Source organism: Geotrypetes seraphini, chromosome 2 (genome assembly GCF_902459505.1).
Source record: "Geotrypetes seraphini chromosome 2, aGeoSer1.1, whole genome shotgun sequence".
In the NCBI taxonomy this organism is placed as follows: domain Eukaryota; kingdom Metazoa; phylum Chordata; class Amphibia; order Gymnophiona; family Dermophiidae; genus Geotrypetes; species Geotrypetes seraphini.
In genome coordinates this window covers 151,307,015-151,319,621 of record NC_047085.1, presented here as the reverse complement: position 1 = coordinate 151,319,621, position 12,607 = coordinate 151,307,015, and positions in this window count along the sequence as shown.

Sequence of the window (12,607 nt, the reverse complement as noted above, 5' to 3'; positions counted from 1 at the left end):
AAAATAATAAGTTAGGTTGATCAATAGTAAAGTAAGATGCCTGGGGGAGGGTGGGGCGGCCAGCCTGATTTTACGTCTTCAAGTTATCGTAATGTAAGAAGGGAGGGGATATGGGAGGAAATAGGAAAGGGTTTTTGGGATCTTAGAAATATAATATTTAAGAGAGCAAGGGAAGATAGGGATGTTACACATAGTAATTTAAGGGAAATGAGTTATGCACAGAAAAATTATAATAAGTTGAAGTATTTGATTGGGTTCACGTGTTCTGTAAGCAAATATATTAATGGAGCTTAAATTATTTTCGTTAAATGTTAATGGCCTCAACCATCCAATAAAAAGGAAGAAAACACTTTTATTTTTAAAACAACTAAACTAAACTAAGCCTTAGGTTTATATATCGCATCTTCTCCACTGAAGTGGAGCTCGACACGGTTTACAGAGTTTAAAAAATATGGGAAGAGAGAAGAGAAAGAGTTTACAAAGCATAAAAAGAGGGGATGTAATCAGGAGAAGAGATTATTATATGCTAGAGAAAAGCCAGGTTTTCAGTTGTTTTCGGAATAGTTGGAGGGAGTCCAGGTTCCGCAGCGGGACAGTGAGGTCGTTCCAGAGGCCGGTGATTTTGGAGAGGAGGGATATACCCAGTTTACCTGTGTGGAGGATGCCGTGTAGAGAGGGGAAGGATAGTTTATGTCTGTGGGCAGATCTGGTGGTAGTTGGTGTCGGGGCGAGGAAGGACAGAGGGATTAGGGGCGGAAGAATGCCGTGAATGATCTTGAAAGCCAGGCAGGAGCATTTGAAATGAATTCTGGAAAGTACTGGGAGCCAGTGAAGATTGGTAAGTAGAGGGGAGACGTGGTCATATTTGCGTTTAGCAAAAATCAGCTTAGCCGCAGTGTTCTGGATAAGCTGGAGTCTGCGAAGACTTTTTTTCGTTAGGCCTAAGTAGATGGCGTTACAATAATCGAGTTTGGATAGGATGATGGATTGTACAAGGATGGTGAAATGCGTTTGGTGAAAATAGGATCTAACTTTCCTCAGCATGTGGAGGCTGAAAAAACAAGATTTTGCCAGGGAATTCAGGTGATCGTTGAGGGAAAGGGAGGAGTCGATAGTGATGCCAAGGATCTTGCTTGAGAACTCAAGGTGTAGAGCAGGGCCTGTGGGTAGGGTGAAGAGGGTGGGCAGGTGAGCTAATTTTGGACCGAGCCAGAGTAATTTTGTTTTTGATTCATTTAATTTCATCTGTACTGAGAGGGACCAGGCGTGAAGTCTCATTATGCATGATGTGATGTTCTCTTGGAGGTTTGTAAGGTTTGGATCTGTTTCGAGGAGGGTGAGGATATCGTCTGCATATGTGTAAATTGTTTCAAGGGGGGATAGTTTAAGGAGCTTCAGGGAGGTCATATATATGTTGAAGAGAATAGGGGATAAGGGATGGTGTCCATGAAGCGGATTTGGAGCCGTTTGTGTTGACAATGTAGGAACGATCGCGAAGGAAGTTTGAGAACCACTTTAGGACAGAAGAGTCTATCCCAATTTCGGAAAGTTGGTAGATTAGTATGTCGTGATGCATGACGTTGAAAGCCGCGGAGAGATCAAACTGTAGGAGAACAGCAAATTTGTTTCGGGCGTGTAGTTGTTGCACCTTTGAGATTAGGGAAACTAGGAGGGACTCGGTGCTGAAATTGGGCCTAAATCCGTATTGGTAGTGTTGGAGAATGGAGAACCTCTCTAGGTAAGAGGAGAGCTGAGTGGCGACTATGGTCTCTAGAAGTTTTGTTAAAAGAGGGATGTTTGCTATGGGGCAATAGTTCGATGGTGAGGAAGGGTCAAGATCGGGTTTTTTCAGAAGAGGGGATAAGGCAATGTGTCCCATTTCGGTGGAGAACAGGCCCGATAGTAAGACTTTATTTATGAGGTTAGTAAGGGAAGAGATGGCCTGTGTAGGGATTTTTTCGTAAAGGTAGGATGGGAAGGGATCTAGGATGCACTTGCAGGATTTAAGTTTGAGGCAAAGTTTAGAGATCTGGGTCTCGGATACAAGTTCGAATGTAGTCCATGATCTGTCGGCAGGGATAGCGTCGGAGTCTTTCGGGGGGAGAGAGTTGTAGGAGATAGCTGAGGGAAACGAGCTCTTTATGGTAGTGATCTTCTCGTTGAAAAATTTGGCTAGGTCATTTGGAGATGGGAGGGGGGGGAAGGGGCGGAGTAATTTTTAGAAGTTAGGTTCCACCAGATGTGGAACAGTGTACTGTTTTGGTTTTTTGACCTGGAGATTTTGTCTCCATAGTAATTCTTCCTAGCTTTTTTTAGTACGGAGTTGTAGGATTTGATGTTTTCTCTCCAGGATTGCTTATCTAGAATTGCTTATCAACAGAATGTAGATATATGTTATATCCAGGAGACTCATTTATCAGCTTTAGAATCCAAAAAACTAGAAGGAGATTGGGTAAAACATTGTTGTTTTTTTTGCCCCAGCTGTGGGAAAGAAGGCAGGCAGGTTTTTTATCCATTAAAGGATCTATAACAGCATTAAAATCCCCTGCCATCACTAAAAGAGTTGCAAACAGCGTTGAAGTCCCTTAGAGTTGGATCTGCTCCAGGTGTTGTTGGTCTCACAGTAGAGTTTTATAAATTATTTCAAAATAACCTATTACCTTATTTGTTAAATTTATATCAGGTCCAACTAACTAATGGTTGCATCACAGGTACTATGGCAGAATCTGTTACTTTAGTTTTGCCGAAGCCAAATAAAGATCCCGCATTGGTTTCAAATTACAGGCCTATTTCCTTAATTAATGTAGATTGCAAACTTCTAGGCTCTCCCTTTTATTATTGGTATGCACCAGAGACATTCCTCTAACACCAGATTGGCTTTTCATATGTTAAATTTAACAAAAGCCATAAATGATCCAGCCTTTTCTGTATCCTTGGACACAGAGAAGGCCTTTGATCGGGTAGAATGGGCTTTCATGTATCAAGCAATGGAATGGTTTGGTATAGGTTCAGGATTTATACAAATAATCCAAATATTGTATAGCTTCCCTGCTGCTAGATTATATATTAATAATAATTTCTCAGAGCACTTTAGTCTGCAGAGGAGGGTTAGACAAGGCTATCCTTTGTCTCCTTTGCTTTTTGATATTGTACTGGAACCCTTGTTATTAGCTATTCAGCAAGCGAAGGAGATACAGGGTATTCCTTATTCAGATCGGGAATATAAAGTTTCTGCTTATGCAAATGATATATTGCTTCATTTGAGAAATCCGGAAACAACCATTCCAAGCTTACTAGAATTGATAGAAAAATTTGGAAAATTTTCAGGATACAAGATAAATTGGAGTAAATCATAAGTTCTTCCACTTAATGTCCATTGTATAAAAGGTTTATTTAAACATTCTCCTTTCTATGGAAAGAGGACGGAATAAAATATTTAGGCAGTTGGATAAAAAACATGATGGAAGAAACAATGAAAAATTTTTATTACAGAAGGTAACAGAAATGTGTGAGCAATGGAATCCTTTACATGATGATTATGCCTGTGGTTTGTTATCAAATGGGTATGTTACCAGTTTTTTTTTCAGGGGTCCTTTTATAAAAAATTAAATTGTATTCTTACAAAATTTATTTGGCTGGGCAAAAAGGCTACAATTGCTTTAGTATCTCTACAAAAACCGATTACAGAGGGAGGGGTAAATTTTCCCAACTTTTATAGGTATCATCAATCCTATATTATGCGCCAGGGTGTGTATTGGATCCTTTTGATAATATCCTGGATTGGTTATTGTTGGAATGGCGCCTCATGTTTCCTCTGCGATTATGCCATGTACTTAGTATCAAAATGCCTAGATTATATAAAGAAAATAGATTATTTGTAGACACATGGAAAACAATGAGATATGTGAGTAATTTGTCACCTATTCCAATTCACAAATTAACAAATTAAACTATATGGCTGAACTCCAAGATTCAAATTGGCAGATTTAAGGTCATCTGGAAGCATTGGATAATTGCAGGAATACGTGTATTAGAAGATGTTATTTCTAATGTTAAACTGCTTGAGTTTTCACAGTTGCAACATAAATATGGCCTTAATAAATCACAAAATTTTAGATGGATGCAACTTAAGCAGGCCATTCAGGTGGGGTTCCCTGAATGGAAAAATCTTAATAATCAATATAGTTTTGAATTCCTATGCTTTCAGGTGGATTTCCTGGGACATCAAGCCGCTCAGTGATACAAATTAATATCTGGATTTATGAATAAAAAACCAAAGACTGGTCTTCGGGACATTTTGGAGTCTTGAGATTAAGCATCAAATTACTGCGTCTCAATGGCCACAAATTTGGTCTTGGAGGATGAGATGTACAATGTCTGCATCTATGAGACAAACATGGGTTTTCCTGTTGCATAGAGCATTCTGGACCCCTGTTCGTTTACAAAAATTAGATTGCTCTAAGTCGGATAGATGTTGGCATTGTCATCTTGAAGAATTGTCCATTTATTATGGCTTTTTGGAAATCAATTTGGGGCCAAATTAATAGTTTGTTAGAAAATCATGTGGCATTATTGTATGATACAGTATTATTTGGCATGTCTATGAGGATTAAGAGCCAAATATCTTCCAAAAATAATAAACTCTTACTTATTTTAACAGGAATCACCATACAACAAATAACATGTAATTGGAAAAATTGGAATAGATTAAACTATAAATTTTGGTGGAATTCAGTGTGTCATATTTATAAAATGGAAAGAACATTAGCTATTTAGAAAGGGAATTTTAATAAATTTCAAGATGTGTGGGGGCCATTAACAAATTATTGCAACAAATAGATATTATTTTCCCTGATTTGTACAAATGAAAGAATGGGGTGGAGGGAGGGGAGATTTTTTTTTAATATGGTATATTCATTATGAGATATTGAAGGGATGGGAGGGAAAGGGATAATTCTATTTAATATGAAGAATTGTAGAATTTCAAGTAATGTATTTACCGTAAGTCAAAATGATGTTACTGTTTGATGCACTTGATGTAAGTTATAAAAATGAATAAAGAATTAAAAAATAATAATAAGTTATGATATATAATTAGCAATGCTATATTGGGAATAATGAAGAATAACACCACCAGGAGTATACTGACTCAGGTGGAGATCTGAACTCCCTCATAGCTTTCGTATATATGTTCTACTATCATTGAATGAAATAAGAAGTTGAATGAATGGTATATGCAGTGCCATTGTGAAGATTTGAGTCCATTTTAGGCACCATTAGGTGCAATTCTGTAATGGCGCTAACTGAAGATTGACAGGTGCTCTATGTATACGCCTCATGCTTTGATGGGAATTGACCTTTTTTTCCATCACAATGACATTCAGAAGGGGTAATATTATAAGAGGATGCCTGGTTTCAGGTGATACGAATATGGATAAATGCTAATAGCTTAGTCATTTACGAACACAAATGGCTCTTTATCAAACACTGACTAGTGTAAAATTACACATGGCTGTTTTGTGGCATGCATTTTCACTATGATTGTGCACGGGGGGGGGGGAGGAGAATGTTTGGCACAGAGCAGAAAGAGCAGATTTTGAATTTCATCATTTTACACACATACTTGTTTGACTTTTTAAAAATGACCCTCTTAAGGCTAAACTATTTTGGGGGGTAGGAGTGTGTTTTTCTATTTATACAGATAAATGTGATGTTAGTGGAATTTGGTGTTCCTGATAGCCATCTGAAATGGAATGCAATCAGCCATGCAATAATGTAAGTTATTTGTATCTGCCATTTAAGAGTAAAATTACTCTAGTGAGACTTCAATTATGTCTACCCTTGTAATGTAACCTTTTAATTAACTGAATGTCCTTTCAAACATGATGCTAAATGCTGCAAGGTGGCATTTTACAAAAATACCATGGATTTTAAATTAGAAACATCTGCTAGTCTTTACAATATTATGCAAAGATATTAATATTACTGTCCCATTTCCACATTAACATTTTTTTTGAAGCCTCATATTTATTCAGATGGAGCAAGAAAGAAACATGTTGAGGTATGGCCTGAGACTTAACTGGGAAGGATCTCTCCTACCAGGATGAATATTATTGACTGGTACATAACTGAATTTTTAGCAGCTCTCACACAGCTGGTGCCACTGAAATTCTGGCAGACTGCCATGAAACTATCTGGTTAATAACAGGGTCTCCCTTAGGTGGAGTTGGGGCATACTGGACAGTTTTCTGGGTACTGCTGGTATCCAATGCTGGTACTTGGATAACTAAAAAGACCAGTTAATGGATGCTAGGGTCCACCTTGGGGGTTAGTGCCCAAGAAAAGGATCTGGGTGTCATCGTAGACAATACGATGAAACCTTCCGCCCAATGTGTTGTGGCGGCGGAAAAAAAGCAAACAGGATGCTAGGAAATATTGAAAAAGGGATGGTTAACATGACTAGGAATATTATAATGCCCCTTAATCGCTCCATGGTGTGACCTCATCTGGAATATTGTGTTCAATTCTGGTCTCCTTATCTCAAGTAAGATATAGCGCCTTAGAAAAGATCCAAAGAAGAGCAACCCAGATGATAAAGGGGATGGAACTCTTCTCATATGAGGAAAGACTAAAAAATTTAGGGCTCTTCAGCTTGGAAAAGAGACGGCTGAGGGGAGATATGATTGAAGTCTACAAATTGCCGAGTGAAGTAGAACGGGTACAAGTGGATCAATTTTTCACTCCATCAAAAATTACAAAGACTAGGGGACACTCAAAGTTATAGGGAAATACTTTTAAAACCAATAGGTGGAAATTTTTTTCACTCAGAGAATAGTCAAGCTCTGGAACGCATTGCCAGAGGTTGTGGTAAGAGCGGATAGCATGGCTGGTTTTAAGAAAGGTTTGGACAAGTTCCTGGAGGAAAAGTCTATAGTCTATTATTAAGAAAGAGATGGGGGAAGCCACTGCTTGCCCTGGATTGGTAGTGTGGAATGTTACTACTTTTTGGGTTTTGGCCAGATACTAGGGGCCTGGATTGGCCACCGTGAGAACGGGCTATTGGGCTTGATGGACCTTTGGTCTGATCCCATAAGGCTATTCTTATGTTCTTAGTCCTTACTATGCCTGCTTAGTTATTCAAGTAACATAGGGGTTCTTTAACTAAGGCACGCTAGCCATTTTAGCGTGTGCTATATATTAGTACGCACTAAATGCTAACGCTTCCATGGGATATAATGGACGCATTAGCGTTTAGCGTCATGTTGGTGGGTGTGCCGGCACCCCTCCTCCTCGCCGGCACCCCTCTTCCTCTCCGCCTCACCTCTTCCCATTCCTTCCCTTCACTTGCATGCCCCCCTTTGCTTCCCCCATACCTCTTGTTGAAGTTGCTGTTCGCAGCGATCAACAATGTGCTCTTCACAACTATGTTGGCTCTCCCACTGACATCACTTCCGGGTGCCTTACATAGGAAGTGACATCAGAGGGACAGCCAATGGGTTCATGAGGAGCACGTTGTTGACCGCCGTGGGCAACAACTTCAATTAGTAGTACGGGAGAAGGGAAGGAGGCGTGTGCGGCAGGCAGGATACAGGAGCGGGGGGGAGGGGCAAGCGGGATTGGGAATGGTCAGTGGTAAAAGGAAGCAAGGGAGACCAAAGGCCCATTGGCTAGATCTCAACAAGAGTGACATGGAAATGAACATCAAATCAGTTGACAGAAGCCGTGAAAAACAGGGAGGATTGGCCTACAGAGTATCCAACGGTCGGACATTACTGAATAGATAGTAGTAGTAGTAGTGCTCAGCAGATAGTGTTTTTCTATCATGTTTGCTTTCTTTTTTTTCTCTTTCTTCCTTTCCTTCTTTCTTTCTAGTGTGATAGCACTAAGATGCCCTAAGCTTTGGGCAGTATATAAAGTTATGTATTAAAGCAAAGTAAATAATAAAATCAGCAGTTAAATAATACTGTAATAGGAGATTTTAATGACCCCAGTATTGATTGGTTAAATGTCCCATCGGGACACATTAGGTAGATAAACTTTCTAGGTTCCATAATGACTGTGTTGTGCTCTATTCTTTTTTTAAAAAATCCTTGTTTCCATTTATATTATTATTAATAATATAAGTAAGATTGGCTCTTTAATAATGTACCACTTATTCTCTATTCTACAATGAGAGGTCTCAGTAATTGGGCCCTTGGCAAGATATCATGACTTCATCAAAATCTAACATAATCACTGAGATACGAACAATAAGTTAAATAACTGTAACTAATTTTTACTTTAAAAACAAAGACTATGGATAAATGTAAACAGTAGAAAAAAACTAAAAGGAACAGCTGAAAAGGTTAAAAATTTGCATGTAACATGGACATTGGTTTAAAACAGCATCTTGTAAGCTTATACCACAAGTATATTCATTCCATGCAATAGAAAAGGTTAAAAAAAAATCTAAAGACTTGCCAGCATAGCTTAATGGCCAGATAAAAGCAGACATTTAAAATCAAAGTATGTGTTTCTTTATTTGATCCCAATAAAGACAGTAGGAGAGTGTATAACCATTGCAAGTTAGATGTAAAGCTTCAATAAAGGAGGCTAAAAGAGAATGTGAAAAGAAGCTTACCCAGGAGGGAAAAGTTCAATACAAAACTAGAAGCTTGTAAGGACCACTAGATGACCAGATGTGAAACCATGTGTTGAGGGAAGACAAGATCATAGCAAACAAAAACACGTTTTGTTTTCGTTTTTTTTTTTTTTAATTCTTTATTAATTTTTAAAACTTACAATAAGTGCAACATAAGATAAAATCAGTTTATACTTTAACATCACTTAATAATCTATCAAAATCCAATTCAGATCCAATACCCCCACCCTCTCCCCTCCCCCCAACTTGGATGTGTGTATTCAATGGGAAAAAGTAATATTCATTCTTTACAATATTTAGTTAATGGCTCCCAAACACCTTGAAATTTCTTAAAATTCCCCTGCTGTACAGCTATTACCCTTCCCATTTAAAAGTCTTTTGATAAGCTTAGCGGCGGTATGCAGTGTATGTTCACCTTAGTAGCTTTCCCCATGTCAACTTGACAAAGAATTCGAAACGCGTTGGCGTTCAGGGGAATGATTTCAAGGCTGAAAGCTAAGTATTCAGAGTATTCGTATACAACAATATAGCTCCAGCATTAGAAATGTTCAATAAGTAACAATATTTATATAAAAAAAAGGAAATAAGACAAAAAGATAAAATAAAAAGATAAAAAGAAAGTAAAATAGAAAAAGAATTAACACGGAGGAGGAGGTACCGTGGGGTATATGAAGAGTGTATCCCCCTCAAACTTAACTGGTTTGTGGGGCTGTCTGATACCCCTATTGGACCTCATAATAAACTCATTTTTTGGGTTTATCCTTCGTGGACTCTGTGACTATTTTGGTTTTGAGATATTTTAAGTTATCATTAAGAGGAATTGGTAGTTAGATGGCTTATATAACCTGGGCATCTTAATATTTAATACATGACTCAATCTCAGTGGTGACATGAGTTGCCATTCCAGTCGTAACCAATCTGGGAGATTTCCCATGAGCTCTGGGAGGATCCAATACATAAAAATACCTCCCTTTTATTCAATTTTCAAATTCTTAATTAGAAACAGTGATGAAGTTTTCTCATATCAGACTTATCTCCACTGATCACACATTTAAAGTTCTTTATAGAGGAGAGGCCTCAGATCACCGTGCGTTGCCAGTGATTAACTATGCAACAGCACTAGATAGGGAACTAACCTCATCGGCACTCTCCCCCTCCTGCTTAATTTTAAGATGATGTATATCAAAAAACTCTCAAAAAATTAATAATAAACTTAGCTTCAATTAGGCAGGGAGTTCTTATGAGTTCTTATATCTCTCAGCTTCTGTTTTTTTTGCTGCGGTCCGTTTCTGCCAATGTAAAGCTAGCTGGCGTTTCGCTGTATATCTGTATCAGGGCAGTGGACTCCTGTGAAAATAATACAAAAACCAGCGCTATTAGAAGTAAGACCAATGCCAGAATACTCCTCTCCGTACTTCTACTTACTCGGCGAATGTATGAACGCTCAAAATGGCAAAGATGGCCGACGCTTTGAACTGCCCAATTTTATACAGCAAACAAATACATGTTTTATTTCAGTCTTTATCAAGGAGACACCTGTGCTGAAAACATTATTTGAAGATAAGGATTCAGAAGAACTGAAACAAATCATAGACAACTGAGAAGATGTAAAAAAACAAAAAAAGAAAAAAGGGTGGTTTGAAAAGTATGGTAAAAAAAGCAAGTTAAACAACTTAGTCTCCAGCAAGGGCTATACATTTAGGGCTCCTTTTACTAAGCTGCGATAGCGTTTTTAGCGCGTGCAGAATTTTAGCATGTGCTAAATCCACGCTATGTGGCTAGAACTAATGCCAGCTCAATGCTGGCATTAGCGTCTAGCACGCGTGGAAACCAGTGTTCCCGCTAAGCTGCGCTGGCGTGCGCTGGCGCACAAAATATTACATCGCAGCGCACAAGTTTCACGTCACAGCGCACACTCGAGCGGAGGTGAGAGGAAGCGGTGGTGGTCTGCCCTGATCGCCTAAGTTGCAGCAGCGGCGGCATCCCCGTAATTTACGGGGATCATGAAAGGAGCCGCCGCTGCTGCATCTTAGGCGATCAGGGCAGACCGCCGCCGCTTCCTCTCACCTCCGCTCGAGTGTGCGCTGTGACGTGAAACTTGTGCGCTGCGATGTAATATTTTGTGCGCCAGCGCACGCCAGCGCAGCTTAGCGGGAACACTGGTGGAAACTCTGCGTGTGCTAAAACCGCTATCACAGCTTAGTAAAAGGAGCCCTTAATCCAGTGAATTCTCATTTTTATAATAAGCAATTTTTCCTATGATACGAAAAAACTGGAAACTCGCTGGACTAACCCCCTCTTCTAATCCATGCTAGTGGTTTTAGCGCGGGGAGCTGTGCTGAATAATCTGCGCTGCTCCCGACACTCATAAGTGTTAGGAGCAGCATGGGCCATTCAGCTAGTGCGATTTAGTAAAAGAGGGGGTAAGTGTATAACCCTCGATGGAAGTCACGTTATTTAACTTGCCTTTTTACCAAACTTTTCAAACCGCCATCGTAAAGAAAGTTGGCAAACTACAGAAGAGTTCATCACCAGAACTAAATGACATGCACCTTAGAGTATTAAAAAAATCACAAATGAGATTGCAGACTTATTACTGACCATGAAGCTGCAAATAGTTAAGACATGTTTCAACCAACTTCATGTGCTCTGTCGATTGAAATCATTGATTTTGCCAGATTGTTGTGCAGAGCAGTGGTCCCCAACCCTGGAGGACCACCAGGCCAATCAGGTTTTCAGGATAGCCCTAATAGACATAGAAACATAGAAGATGACGGCAGAAAAGGGCCATGGCCCAACAAGTCTGCCCACTCTAATGACCCACCCCCTAATTTCTTCCTTGAAGTGATCCCACATGCTTATCCCATTTTCTCTTAAAATCCAGCACGCTGCTGGCCTCAATTACCTGCATGCCTGTCACTTCCATTATATGCAAATCTCTCTCATGCATATTCATTAGGGCTAGCCTGAAAACCCAATTGGTCTGGTGGTCCTCCAGGACAGGGTTGGGGACCACTGGTGCAGGGGATGGTTCTGGCTAGGATAGATTATTGTAATGCTCTCTACCTTGGAATTTCAAAAACAAGAGGGAGAGCTTTACAATTGGTACAAAATGCTACAGCTAGGTGAGTAATGGGAGTTGACAGGATGGCACATATTATGCCCATTCTGAAGCAATTGCATTGGTTACCAGTTGTATTTCAGGTGCAACATAAAGTCGTTTCTGTGGTCCACCATGGTACTTTTGACAAGCTGTGGCACTCTATAAGGCTAATAGATCTTTACGATCTGAAAATCAAAAGCTATTAATTCCAATAGCGCAGGGAGATTATACAGATGCTAGAACGATGACTTTCTGAATTGCTGGTGTAAAAATGTGGAATTCTCTGTTGGGTCATTTGCGATTGTGTGAAAACCGGTTTCAATTTAAGAAAGTTAAAACTCAATTGTTTTTTTTTTTACTGAATTTTTGCGATTTATCAGTTGGCATTTGAACAAAATAATCTGCTTAACCATGTTTGCTATTGTATTCTTGCGATTTGTCTTTTGACATCTACAGAGAAAAAATTGTTTAATTATGTAGATTTTATGATATGATTTGTTTTTATCTTATATATGTTTTAATTGATGCAAACCATTTAGTTCATAGTTTATTTAAATTTTGATTAAACGCTTATCCAAAGGTACAAAGCGTTGTACATAGTAATTTAAAATAGCTGGGAGACGAACATTTTTAATAATTAGACATACACCAACTAAACAAACATACTTATGACCTGAAAACATTTTAAATGATATAAAAAAAGTTTTAAATAGATAAATCTGCAGCTTCTTAGTCAAATAGGATATGGTTTCTGAAGAATCTAGGGTGGCCAATGTAATTCCCATTTTTACAAAGGAATCCATGAAACAACAAGCTGATGAGCCTAATGTATACAAAATGGTACAAGCTATTCTGAAGAGCTA